The sequence below is a fragment of the Hyperoodon ampullatus genome, assembly GCF_949752795.1.
Source record: "Hyperoodon ampullatus genome assembly, chromosome: 2".
In the NCBI taxonomy this organism is placed as follows: domain Eukaryota; kingdom Metazoa; phylum Chordata; class Mammalia; order Artiodactyla; family Ziphiidae; genus Hyperoodon; species Hyperoodon ampullatus.
In genome coordinates, this window is record NC_136915.1 from 77,379,855 (window position 1) to 77,392,241 (window position 12,387).

General features: G+C 35.7%; 1 pseudogene across 1 annotated transcript in view; it reads left to right on the top strand.

Moving 5' to 3' along the window:
• The window catches only part of LOC307064602 (calcium-activated chloride channel regulator 4-like), a 149,585-nt pseudogene that overhangs the window by 93,365 nt on the left and 43,833 nt on the right, over positions 1-12,387 (top strand). The window contains exons 14-15 of the transcript in view: positions 9,260-9,274; positions 9,831-10,100. The product of the transcript in view is annotated as a calcium-activated chloride channel regulator 4-like (transcript). The remainder of the gene's footprint in view (positions 1-9,259; positions 9,275-9,830; positions 10,101-12,387) is intronic.

The following is a 12,387-nucleotide window of genomic DNA, read 5'->3' on the forward strand; positions in this document are numbered from 1 at the left end:
TACTAATAAAACTATCAAATATTAAATACAAAGAAAACATATTCAAATTAGCAAGGGAAAAACAACAAATAACACACAAGGGAATCCCCATAAAGTTATCAGCTGATCTTTCAGCAGAAACTCTGCAAGCAAGAAGAGAGTGGTGGGACATATTTAAAGTAATGAAGGAGAAAAACCTACAACCAAGATTACTCTACCCAGCAAAGATCTCATTCAGATTTGATGGAGAAATTGAAACCTTTACAGACAAGAAAAAGCTGAGAGAGTTCAGCACCACCAAACCAGCTCTACAACAAATGCTAAAGGAACTTCTCTAGGCAAGAAACACAAGAGAAGGAAAAGACCTACAATAACAAACCTAAAACAATTAAGAAAATGTTCATAGGAACATACCTATTGATAATTACCTTAAATGTAAATGGATTAAATGCTCCCACCAAAAGACACAGACTCGCTGAATGGATACAAAAACAAGACCCGTATATATGATGTCTACAAGAGACCCACTTCAAACCTAGAGACACATACAGACTGAAAGTGAGGGGATGGAAAAAGAGATTCCATGCAAATGGAAATCAAATGAAAGCTGGAGTAGCAATTCTCAAATCAGACAAAATAAACTTTAAAATAAAGACTATTACAAGAGACAAAGAAGGACACTACATAATGATCAAGGGATCGATCCAAGAAGAAGATATAACAATTGTAAATATATATGCACCCAACATAGGAGCACCTCAATACAGAAGGCCAATAGTAACAGCCATAAAACGGGAAATTGACAGTAACACAATCATAGTAGGGGATTTCAACACCCCACTTTCACCAATGGAAAGATCATCCAAAATGAAAATAAAAAAGGAAACACAAGCTTTAAATGATACATTAAACAAGATGGACTTAATTGATATTTATAGGACATTCCATCCAAAAACAACAGAATACACATTTTTCTCAAGTGCTCATGGAACATTCTCCAGGATAGGTCATATCTTGGGTCACAAATCAAGCCTTGGTAAATTTAAGAAAATTGAAATCATATCAAGTATCTTTGCCGACCACAATGCTATGAGACTAGATATTAATTACAGGAAAAGATCAGTAAAAAATACAAACACATGGAGGATAAACAATACACTACTTAATAACCAAGTGATCACTGAAGAAATCAAAGAGGAAATCAAAAAATATCTAGAAACAAATGACACTGGAGACATGATGACCCAAAACCTATGGGATGCAGCAAAAGCAGTTCTAAGAGGGAAGTTTATAGCAATACAATCCTACCTTAAGAAACAGGAAACATCAAATAATCAACCTAACCTTGCACCTAAAGCAGTTAGAGAAAGAAGAACAAAAAAAACCCCCAAAGTTAGCAGAAGGAAAGGAATCATAAAGATCAGATCAGAAATAAATGAAAAAGAAATGAAGGAAATGATAGCAAAGATCAATAAAACTAAAAGCTGGTTCTTTGAGAAGATAAACAAAATTGATAAACCATTAGTCAGACTCATCAAGAAAAAAAGGGAGAAGACAGAAATCAGTAGAATTAGAAATGAAAAAAGAGAAGTAACAAGTGACACTGCAGAAGTACAAAGATCATGAGAGATTACTACAAGCAACTCTATGCCAATAAAATGGACAACGTGGAAGAAATGGACAAATTCTTAGAAATGCACAACCTTCCAAGACTGAACCAGGAAGAAATAGAAAATATGAACAGACCAATCACAAGCACTGAATTTGAAACTATGATTAAAAATCTTCTAACAAACAAAAGTCCAGGATCAGATGGCTTCACAGGCGAATTCTATCAAACATTTAGAGAAGAGCTAACACCTATCCTTCTCAAACTCTTCCAAAATATAGCAGAGGGAGGAACACTCCCAAACTCATTCTACAAGGCCACCATCACCCTGATACCAAAACCAGACAAAGATGTCAACAACAAAGAAAACTGCAGGCCACGATCACTGATGAACATAGATGCAAAAATCCTCAACAAAATACTAGCAAACAGAATCCAACAGCACATTAAAAGGATCATACCTTATGATCAAGTGGGGTTTATTCCAGGAATGCAAGGATTCAATATATGCAAATCAATCAATGTGATATACCATATTAACAAATTGAAGGAGAAAAACCATATGATCATCTCAATACATGCAGAGAAAGCTTTCAACAATATTCAACACCCATTTAAGATAAAAACCCTGCAGAAAGTAGGTATAGAAGGAACTTTCCTCAACATAATAGAGGCCATATATCACAAACTCACAGCAACATCGTCATCAATGGTGAAAAACTGAAACCATTTCCACTAAGATTAGGAACAAGACAAGGTGGTCCACTCTCACCACTATTATTCAACAGAGTTTTGAAAGTTTTAGCAACAGCAGAGAACAAAAAGAAATAAAAGGAATCCAAATCGGAAAAGAAGAAGTAAAGCTGTCACTGTTTGCAGATGACATGATACTATACATAAAGAATCCAAAAGATGCTACCAGAAAACTACTAGAGCTAATCAATGAATTTGGTAAAGTAACAGGATACAAAATTAATGCACAGAAATCTCTGGCATTCCTATACACCAATGATGAAAAATCTGAAAGTGAAATTAAGAAAACAGTCCCATTTACCACTGCAACAAAAAGAATAAAATATCTAGGAATAAACCTACCTAAGGAGACAAAAGACCTGTATGCAGAAAATTATGACACTGATGAAAGAAATTAAAGATGAATCAAATAGATGGAGAGATATTACCATGTTATTGTATTGGAAGAATCAACATTGTGAAAATGACTCTACTACCCAAAGCAATCTACAGATTCAATGTAATCCCTATCAAACTACCATTGGCATTTTTCACAGAACTAGAACAAAAAATTTCACAATTTGTATAGAAACACAAAAGACCCCGAATAGCCAAAACAATCTTGAGAACGAAAAATGGAGCTGGAGGAATCAAGCTCCCTGACTTCAGACTCTACTACAAATCTACAGTAATCAAGACAGTATGGTACCGGCACAAAAAACAGAAAGACAGTTCAATGGAACAGTATAGAAAGCCCAGAGGTAAACCCATGCACATATGGTCACGTTATCTTTGATAAAGGAGGCAAGAATATACAGTGGAGAAAAGACAGCCTCTTCAATAAGTGGTGCTGGAAAAACTGGACAGGTAAATGTAAAAGTATGAAATTAGAACACTCCCTAACACCATACACAAAAAAAACTCAAAATGGATTAAAGAGCTAAATGTAAGGCCAGACACTATCAAACTCTTAGTGGAAAACATAGGCAGAACACTCTATGACATAAATCACAGCAAGATCCTTTTTGACCCATCTCCTAGAGAAATGGAAATAAAAACAAAAATAAACAAATGAGACCTAATGAAACTTAAAAGCTTTTGCCACGCAAACTACAATCAAGACGAAAAGACAACCCTCAGAATGGGAGAAAATATTTCCAAACGAATCCACAGACAAAGGATTAATCTCAAAATATATAAACAGCTCATGCAGCTCAATATTAAAAAAACAAACAACCCAATCCAAAAATGGGCAGAAGACCTAAATAGACATTTCTCCAAAGAAGACATACAGATAGCCAAGAAGTACAGGAAAAGCTGCTCAACATCACTAATTATTAGAGAAATGCAAATCAAAACTACAATGAGGGGCTTCCCTGGTTGCGCAGTGGTTGAGAGTCCGCCTGCCGATGCAGGGGACACAGGTTCGTGCCCCGGTCCGGGAAGATCCCACATGCCGTGGAGCGGCTGGGCCCGTGAGCCATGGCTACTGAGCCTGCACGTCCGGAGCCTGTGCTCCGCAATGGGAGAGGCCAGAACAGTGAGAGGCCCGCGTATGGCAAAAACAAACAAACAAACAAAAACTTCAATGAGGTATCACCTCACACCAGTTAGAATGGGCATCATCAGAAAATCTTCAAACAACAAATGCTGGATAGGGTGTGGAGAAAAGGGAACCCTCCCCTCCTGCACTGTTGGTGGGAATGTAAATTGATACAGCCACTATGGAGCACAGTATGGAGGTTCCTTAAAAAACTAAAAATAGAATTACCATATGACCCAGCAATCCCACTACTGGGCATAAACCCAGAGAAAACTATAATTCAAAAAGACACATGCACCCCAATGTTCATTGCAGCACTATTTACAATAGCCCAGTCATGGAAGCAACCTAAATGTCCACCGACGGACGAATGGATAAAGAGGATGTGGTACATATATACAATGGAATGTTACTCAGCCATAAAAAGGAACACAATTGGGTCATTTGTAGAGATGTGGATAGATCTAGAGACTGTCATACACAGTGAAGTAAGTCAGAAAGAGAAAAACAAATATCGTATATTAATGCATATATGTGGAATCTAGAAAAATGGTACAGATGAACCGGTTTGCAGGGCAGAAATACAGACACAGATGTAGAAAACAAACGTATGGACACCAAGGGGGAAAGCAGTGGGGGGGTAGGGGTGGTGGTGTGATGAATTGGGAGATTGGGATTGACATGTATACACTGATGGGTATAAAATGGATGACTAATAAGAACCTGCTGTATAAAAAATAAATTAAATCAAATTAAAAAAATTTTAAAGATATAACTTGCACTTATTTGAGTGCACAAATCTTTTTTTTTAAAATATATATATAGCAGGCTCTTATTAGTCGTCAATTTTATACACATCAGGGTATACATATCAATCCCAATCGCCCAATTCATCACACCACCACCACCACCACCCCCGCTGCTTTCCCCCCTTGGTGTCGATACGTTTGTTCTCTACATCTGTGTCTGTATTTCTGCCCTGGAAACCGGTTCATCTGAACCATTTTCTAGGTTCCACATACATGCATTAATATACGATATTTGTTTTTCTCTTTCTGACTTACTTCACTGTGTATGACAGTCTCTAGATACATCCACATCTCTAAAAATGACCCAATTTCGTTTCTCTTTATGGCTGAGTAACATTCCATTGTATATATGTACCACATCCTCTTTATCCATTCGTCCGTCGATGGACATTTAGGTTGCTTCCGTTACCAGGCTATTGTAAATAGTGCTGCAATGAATATTGGGGTGCATGTGTCTTTTTGAATTATAGTTTTCTCTGGGTTTATGCCCAGTAGTGGGATTGCTGGGTCATATGGTAATTCTATTTTTAGTTTTTTAAGGAACCTCCATACTGTGCTCCATAGTGGCTGTATCAATTTACATTCCCACCAACAGTGCAAGAGGGGAGGGTTCCCTTTTCTCCACACCCTATCCAGCATTTGTTGTTTGAAGATTTTCTGATGATGCCCATTCTAACTGGTGTGAGGTGATACCTCATTGTAGTTTTGATTTGCATTTCTCTAGTAATTAGTGATGTTGAGCAGCTTTTCATGTGCTTGTTGGCCATCAGCATGTCTTTTTTGGAGAAATGTCTATTTAGGTCTTCTGCCCATTTTTGGATTGGGTTGTTTGTTTTTTTTAATATTGAGCTGGATGAGCTGTTTATATATTTTGGAGATTAATCCTTTGTCCGTGGATTCGTTTGCAAATATTTTCTCCCATTCTGAGGGCTGTCTTTTCGTCTTGATTGTAGTTTGCTTTGCAAAAGCTTTTAAGTTTCATTAGGTCCCATTTGTTTATTTTTGCTTTTATTTCCATTACTCTAGGAGGTGGGTCAAAAAAGATCTTGCTGTGATTTATGTCAAAGAGTGTTCTTCCTATGTTTTCCTCTAAGGCTATTAGGTTCTTAAGAAATAATCCTTACTCTCAACAGTTAGTTGAGTGCAGAAGATACTTCTTGCAAATAAACAGATAATTTTACAGAATATGATGAGATACGCCATTGAATGGCCACTTCTGCCTGAGGGTTAAGATCACAAGGTATACCTTAAAAGGGTTTTCAGGGAAGACTATCCCTGACCTAAGGCTTGAAGAATGAGAGAAGTTAGCCACGTTAAGTGAAGATGTCCCAGAGAGAGAGAGGATCACATGCAGAGATTTGGCTATGGAGTTTGAATTAGAGTTCAAGGCCAAAATATCTCATTCATTCCAAGTTCCTTAGAATAAATTGCCATCATTCCAGGAAGCTTAAATCACTTTCAGCTTTGCTTTAAATTTAACTAAATTAAATTAGTATTTATTGAATGCCTACCATATTCCAGTATTGTGCTAGACTAGTAGATTCTTTTTTTTTTTTTTTAATTCATTTTTGGCTGCATTGGGTCTTCGTTGCTGCATGTGAGTTTCTCTAGTTGCGGCGAGTGGGGGCTACTCGTCATTGTGGTGAGTGGGCTTCTCATTGCAGTGGCTTCTCTTGTTGTGGAGCACAGGCTCTAGGCACACGCGCTTCAGTAGTTGCAGCACGTGGGCTCAGTAGTTGTGGCTCGGGGCTCTAGAGAGCAGGCTTAGTAGTTGTGGCTCACAGGCTTAGTTGCTCCACAGCATGTGGGATCTTCCTGGACCCGGGCTCGAACCCATGTCCCCTGCATTGGCAGGCGGATTCTTAACCACTGTACCACCAGGGAAGCCCTAAACTAGTAGATTCTTATGGGGTAAAGCCAATCTTGGTATTTTCCCTTTAAGATGGTAAAATGAAAGCAATATGCATATCAATAGACACATATCTCAGAGGCTGTCAGTGCTGAAAAGCCACTTTCAATGCTCTTTCTCCTAGGTTATAATAAACCCCTTACTATATGCTCTGAAAAGAAATGATGCTTTTAAATCTTTCATTCCCCATGTAGCTATATTTCCTTTTATCATTATTACACAACGAAAAAAAATCATTCTAAAGCCAAAGGAAACATAAAATACCCATGAAGTGCTCTTTGTACTTCAATATTGAGATTCTTATCATGACAGCTCTGAAATACACTATGACCCTTAAAAATATGGTGAAATTAAAAAGAAACTTCCACTGAAAAAAGCCATAAATGAAATTATCTGACCAAATGTTTAATTCTGAATTGAATTCAGTTAGGACCAAGCCTTCAGTTCATGATTGGCTTCATAATAAATGTCCCTTATGCTGATTATAGGAACTAAAAGAAGGAAGAGAGTATTTCGTACGTAAATTGGGAGAGAAAACAAAAAACAAAAAAAAACTTCACTGTGTTTAACCTCAAATGCCTCAAATAGGTGGGATCTGATTGTCCTCTTTCCTTGTGACAAATAGGAAGATAGTGTAGTTGCTATCAAATTTTACCCTTAGGCATTGCAAAAGGAGGTAGTAGAAGTATCTCAAAAATAAATACCTATATAATTTCGAATAAAAACCTTAAATTTTCTGGGACCCAATTTCCATATCTGTCAAATATGCAAATCAGACTAGATGACCTAGAATTACTAAAACAAGTAGATGTAATTCTAATATTTTATGATCCTCTAATTTTGTCATTTTGGGCATCAACTGAATAACTCTATTGTTGGTCAACAAGTCATATTTTTATTAAGGTATAACTGACCTACAACACTATGTTAGTTCCAGGTGCATAACATAGTGATTTGATATATCTATACAATACAAAATGATCACCACTTTAAGTCTAGTTACCATCTGTCACCATACTAAATTACTATAGTGTTACTGACTATATTCCCCATGCTGTACATTTCATCGCCATGACTCATCTACTTTGTAAAAGTTTGTACCTCTTAATCTCCCTCACCTATTTCACTCATTCCCCCCACTCCCCTCCCCTTTGGCAAACACTTATTTGTTCTCTGTATCTATGAGTCTATTTCTGTTTTGTTATGTTTGTTCATTTGTTTTGTTTTTTAGATTCCACATATAAGTGAAATCATGTGGTATTTGTTTTTTTCTGTCTGACATAATTTACTTAGCATAATACCCTCTAGGTCCATCCATGTTGTCACAAAAGGCAAAACTTCATTCTTTTTTATGGCAGAGTAATATTCCATTGTATATATATACCACATCTTCTTTATCCATTCATCTATCAATGGACACTTAGGTTGTTCCATATCTTGGCTATTGAAAATAATGCTGCAATGAACATAGAAGTGCATATATCTTTTTGAATTAGGGTTTTTGTTTTCTTCAGAAAAATACCCAGAAGTAGAATTGCTGGATTGTATGGTAGTTCTATTTTTAATTCTTTTAGTAACCTCCATACCATTTTCCATAGTGGCTGCACCAACCAACATTCCCACCAACAGTGCAAGAGGATTCCCTTTTCTCCACATTCTCACCAACACTTGTTATTTGTTGTCTTTTTGATAAAATACATTCTGACAGGTGCAAGGTAGTTTTGATTTGCATTTCCCTGATGATTGGTGATGTTGAACATCTTTTCATGTGTCTGTTGGGGCCTAGAAGTAATTAAGGAGGTCAAATACATGCCCAACACAGTATCAGATACTCTAGTTCATACAAAAGGAGTACTCTAGTTCATACAAAAACATACCTTTGCTCTCAAGAATAATATGTTCAAATTGAAAAGATAAACTGAACCTCTATAAAACTGGAAAACTCCTTTCCATGCAATAAGAGTTCATGGAAGAGAGTCATAAGGGGATGAAATACATGACCAGGACTTCATGAAGAAACTGGACCTCCTGTTGGACCTTGAAGAATGAGTACAATTTGCATAGATAGGGAGAGGATGCACATTCCAGGGAGTCATGACAGGGAAAAAAGGAACTAAATAATATGATCAAAGTCAAGAAAGCAAAATTTCACAATGAAATATTTGAATTAAAGTAAGTGATGGATGGTTAGATAGATAGATCGATGTAAATGGAATGCAGAGAGGATGTAAAGAGTAGGGGAACAGGTCAGATCAATAAGGCCTATTTATTTAAAGACTAGAATTTTAAGGCACAGGGCCTGAATTTAAAAACCAAAAACACTAAATTGAAGTCATTCACCACATGCTTAAAACATCTTCAACATTTCATGAAAAAAAAAAGTCTTCACTTCAAAAAAGACATCTGATGTTTTATTGTTCATGGCATTTCATAATGTGAGAATATATTTCTATATCAATGGCCCTTGTAGATTTCTAAAACCATTTTGAAATGAAACATTTGTCAGCATCTTTCTTTCCTTTCTTGATAAAGTAACAGTAATAATAGCTAATATTTCAAACATTTATTAACTCCCATTGTGCTAAATACTTTTCATGCATTATCATGTATAATTCTCATCACTAGCATTCCGTAGATATTTGTTGAATGAACTGAATGACCGATTCTCTATTTTACAGATAAGAAAACTAAAGGTAAGAAGGGGTAAATAAATTTTTCTTTGTTACAGCCAGAAAATAGTAGAAGTAAGGTGTTAATCAAAGTCTGCCTAGCTCCTAAACATGTTTAATTGGTACACATTCCAGCCTCTCTGCCTCCCTTTGCTCTTTTTCCTTATCCCTGGCTCCCACTCTACTTATCTGCTCTCTTCCTCAACCGTCCCATTACTCTCCCTCTCAGCTTAATGAGAAATAAATAATACAGGAATAGAGTACTGAATATCTTTACTATACTCAAACATTACTGTGTTCCTTGTTCTAAATTAAAAGTGGACTCAGTTCTTCATATTTCTATTTCTAAAAAGAAATCTAGATTCCATTTTTAGTACTATACAATTTTGAATTAATTCTTTGTGATTAGATAACTAGATTAAAAACTGTTCCCATATTTTTTCTTAAAATAAAAAAGATGGAATAACCAGACAAAAAACCCAGTGTGCATTTCTGGTAGGCCCCTAAATGCAAGGCAATGTGGTAGCAATAAGGCATCCTAGTGATTCTAACATACATGAAATATCTGTTTGTTTTCCAGCCAACAGCTACATTATAAGAATAAGTAAGAGTTTCCTGGATCTCCAAGAAGATTTTGACAATGCTGCTTTAGTGAATACTTCTAGTCTAATACCTAAGGAGGCCAGCTCAATAGAAAATTTTGAATTTAAGTCAGAACCTTTTAAAATAGAAAATGTTACCTATATTGCAGTCCAAGTCATCAATGAAGCCAACATCACCTCAGAGGTTTCTAATGTTGCACAAGCAGCCAAGTTTATTCCTCTGTCAGAAGACAGTGTCCCTGCTCTGGGTACCAAAATTTCTTCAATCAGCTTGGCAATTTTTGTATTAGTTATGATTTTATCTGTATTTTAAACTAGGAATTGTATCAGAACTGAAATTCAATGTTATACATATTTGGTAAAAGTTTATTTAGAATTTAATTTGCTATGCTCATTGTCTATTATAAAGCTCTTTGAAATATACAAGTGAATGTATAAAAGTAGTAAATTTCCTAAGTACTTGAGTTTAATAGTTCTAATTAGTCTCAATGTAAGCAAAATGAATATACCAGTTCCTATCTTTTAAAAATTCCATTTATTAACTCAATATAAAATAAAATGCAGGGCTTCCCTGGTGGTGCAGTGGTTGAGAGTCCGCCTGCCGATGCAGGGGACACGGGTTCGTGCCCCGGTCCGGGAAGATCCCACATGCCGCGGAGTGGCTGGGCCCGTGAGCCATGGCCGCTGAGCCTGCGTGTCCAGAGCCTGTGCTCCGCAACGGGAGAGGCCACAACAGTGAGAGGCCCGCATACCGCAAAAAAAAATAATAATAATAATAAAATAAAATAAAATGCAGATTTTACTTGCTGGCTTTTTTTTTTTTTTTTTTGGCCGCACCTTGCAGTTTGTGGGATCTTATTTCCCTAAACAGGGATTGAACCCCGGCCACGCCAGAGAGCTGAATCCTAACCATTAGGCCACTAGGGAACTCCGTACCTGTCGGCTTTTTAAGAAACATTTTCAAAGTGTGCTACAAATTCATTTGATATTGTATATTAACAAAATCAAAATTCATCCAAGCCATTTGAAAAATATTTATGAATCCACAATAGAAAAAATTTTATGGTAGAATTATTTAGGTTTCATTTTTATTATGAATGAATAATTCATGTTAATATAAACTAAAATCAAAAAGAGTATAAAGATAATTTTTCAATGAAATATGGTCCAAAGCAGTAAGGAGGTCAAATTTGTTTTTTATCATTGATTAAAAGTGGTCTATCACACGGGGAGGGGGAAGGGGAAGCTGGGTCGAAGTGAGAGGGTAACATTGACATGACAAGTGTAAAATAGATAGCTAATGGGAAGCAGCTGCATAGTACAGGGAGATCAGCTCGTTGCTTTGCGACCTAGAGGGGTGGGATAAAGAGGGTGGGAAGGAGACGCAAGAGGGAGGGGATATTGGGATATACGTATGCATATAGCTGATTCACTTTGTTATACAGCAGAAAGTAACACAACATTGTAAAGCAATTATACTCCAATAAAGATGTTAAAAAAAAAAAGTGGTCTATCAAAGCTTTGACCCTAGGCATGAAATGACCATTAGACAACAAGAATAATTTTTTTGTATGAATTATGGAACATCACTAAAGTCCCATTTATATTCTGAGACCATTATTATTAGGTCCTAAGAATATCACCAAGATGCTCCATCAAGGCAGGGATCTTTTTTTGACTGCTGTATCCTCAGCATCTAGAATAGTACTTGACACATACTAGATATTCAATAAATATTCATGAAAACAAACTAATGAACATTTTCATACCATCAAAGAAATTTAAATTTGACCAATTACATCAAAACATATCCACAAGATATCGTGTGCACATGGTATTGTAAGGATTTGATATAATAAAAACTAACCACTTAATAATAGTGATCTGAAACAACACATAGCATTTCAGGAAGTTAACTGTATCATGTCAATAGAACTTATAAACTACCTAATAAAATGTAAATTAAGCTATGAATATAGCAATAGTGTGATTTTTTCTGAGGGAGAAAGAGACAGAGAGACAGAGTAACAATTATATTAGAGGAAAATCCTTTGTTTACAGGCAGGAATATTTCAAAAACTCTTTGAATGTCTTAAAGGAGGAAGTTGGAAAAAAATTATAAGACATTAGCAAACCAAATCCAGAAGAATATATAAAAATTAATAACATATTATGACCAAGTTGAATTTATCCTAGGAATCCAGATGGTTTAATATTAGAAAATCAATGTAATTTACCACATTAATAGATTAAAAAGGAAAACTATATTGTCATTTCAATACACATATAAAATTATACTATAATTTAACCACCATTATTCATTAAAAATGAAACCTTTGAAAACTTTATTAACCTGATACTATGAACCTTAATGTCCAATCTTAATCTTTAAAAAAATTTTAAAAGAGGGCATTAAATCTTCAACTAGTGATGAGAAATTAGACACAAAACAGGAAGAATTCTAAATTCTGAGGAAAACAAATCACTTAAGAGTCTATAATCATAAAAAATTACTGTTGATTATGAAAGTCTCAA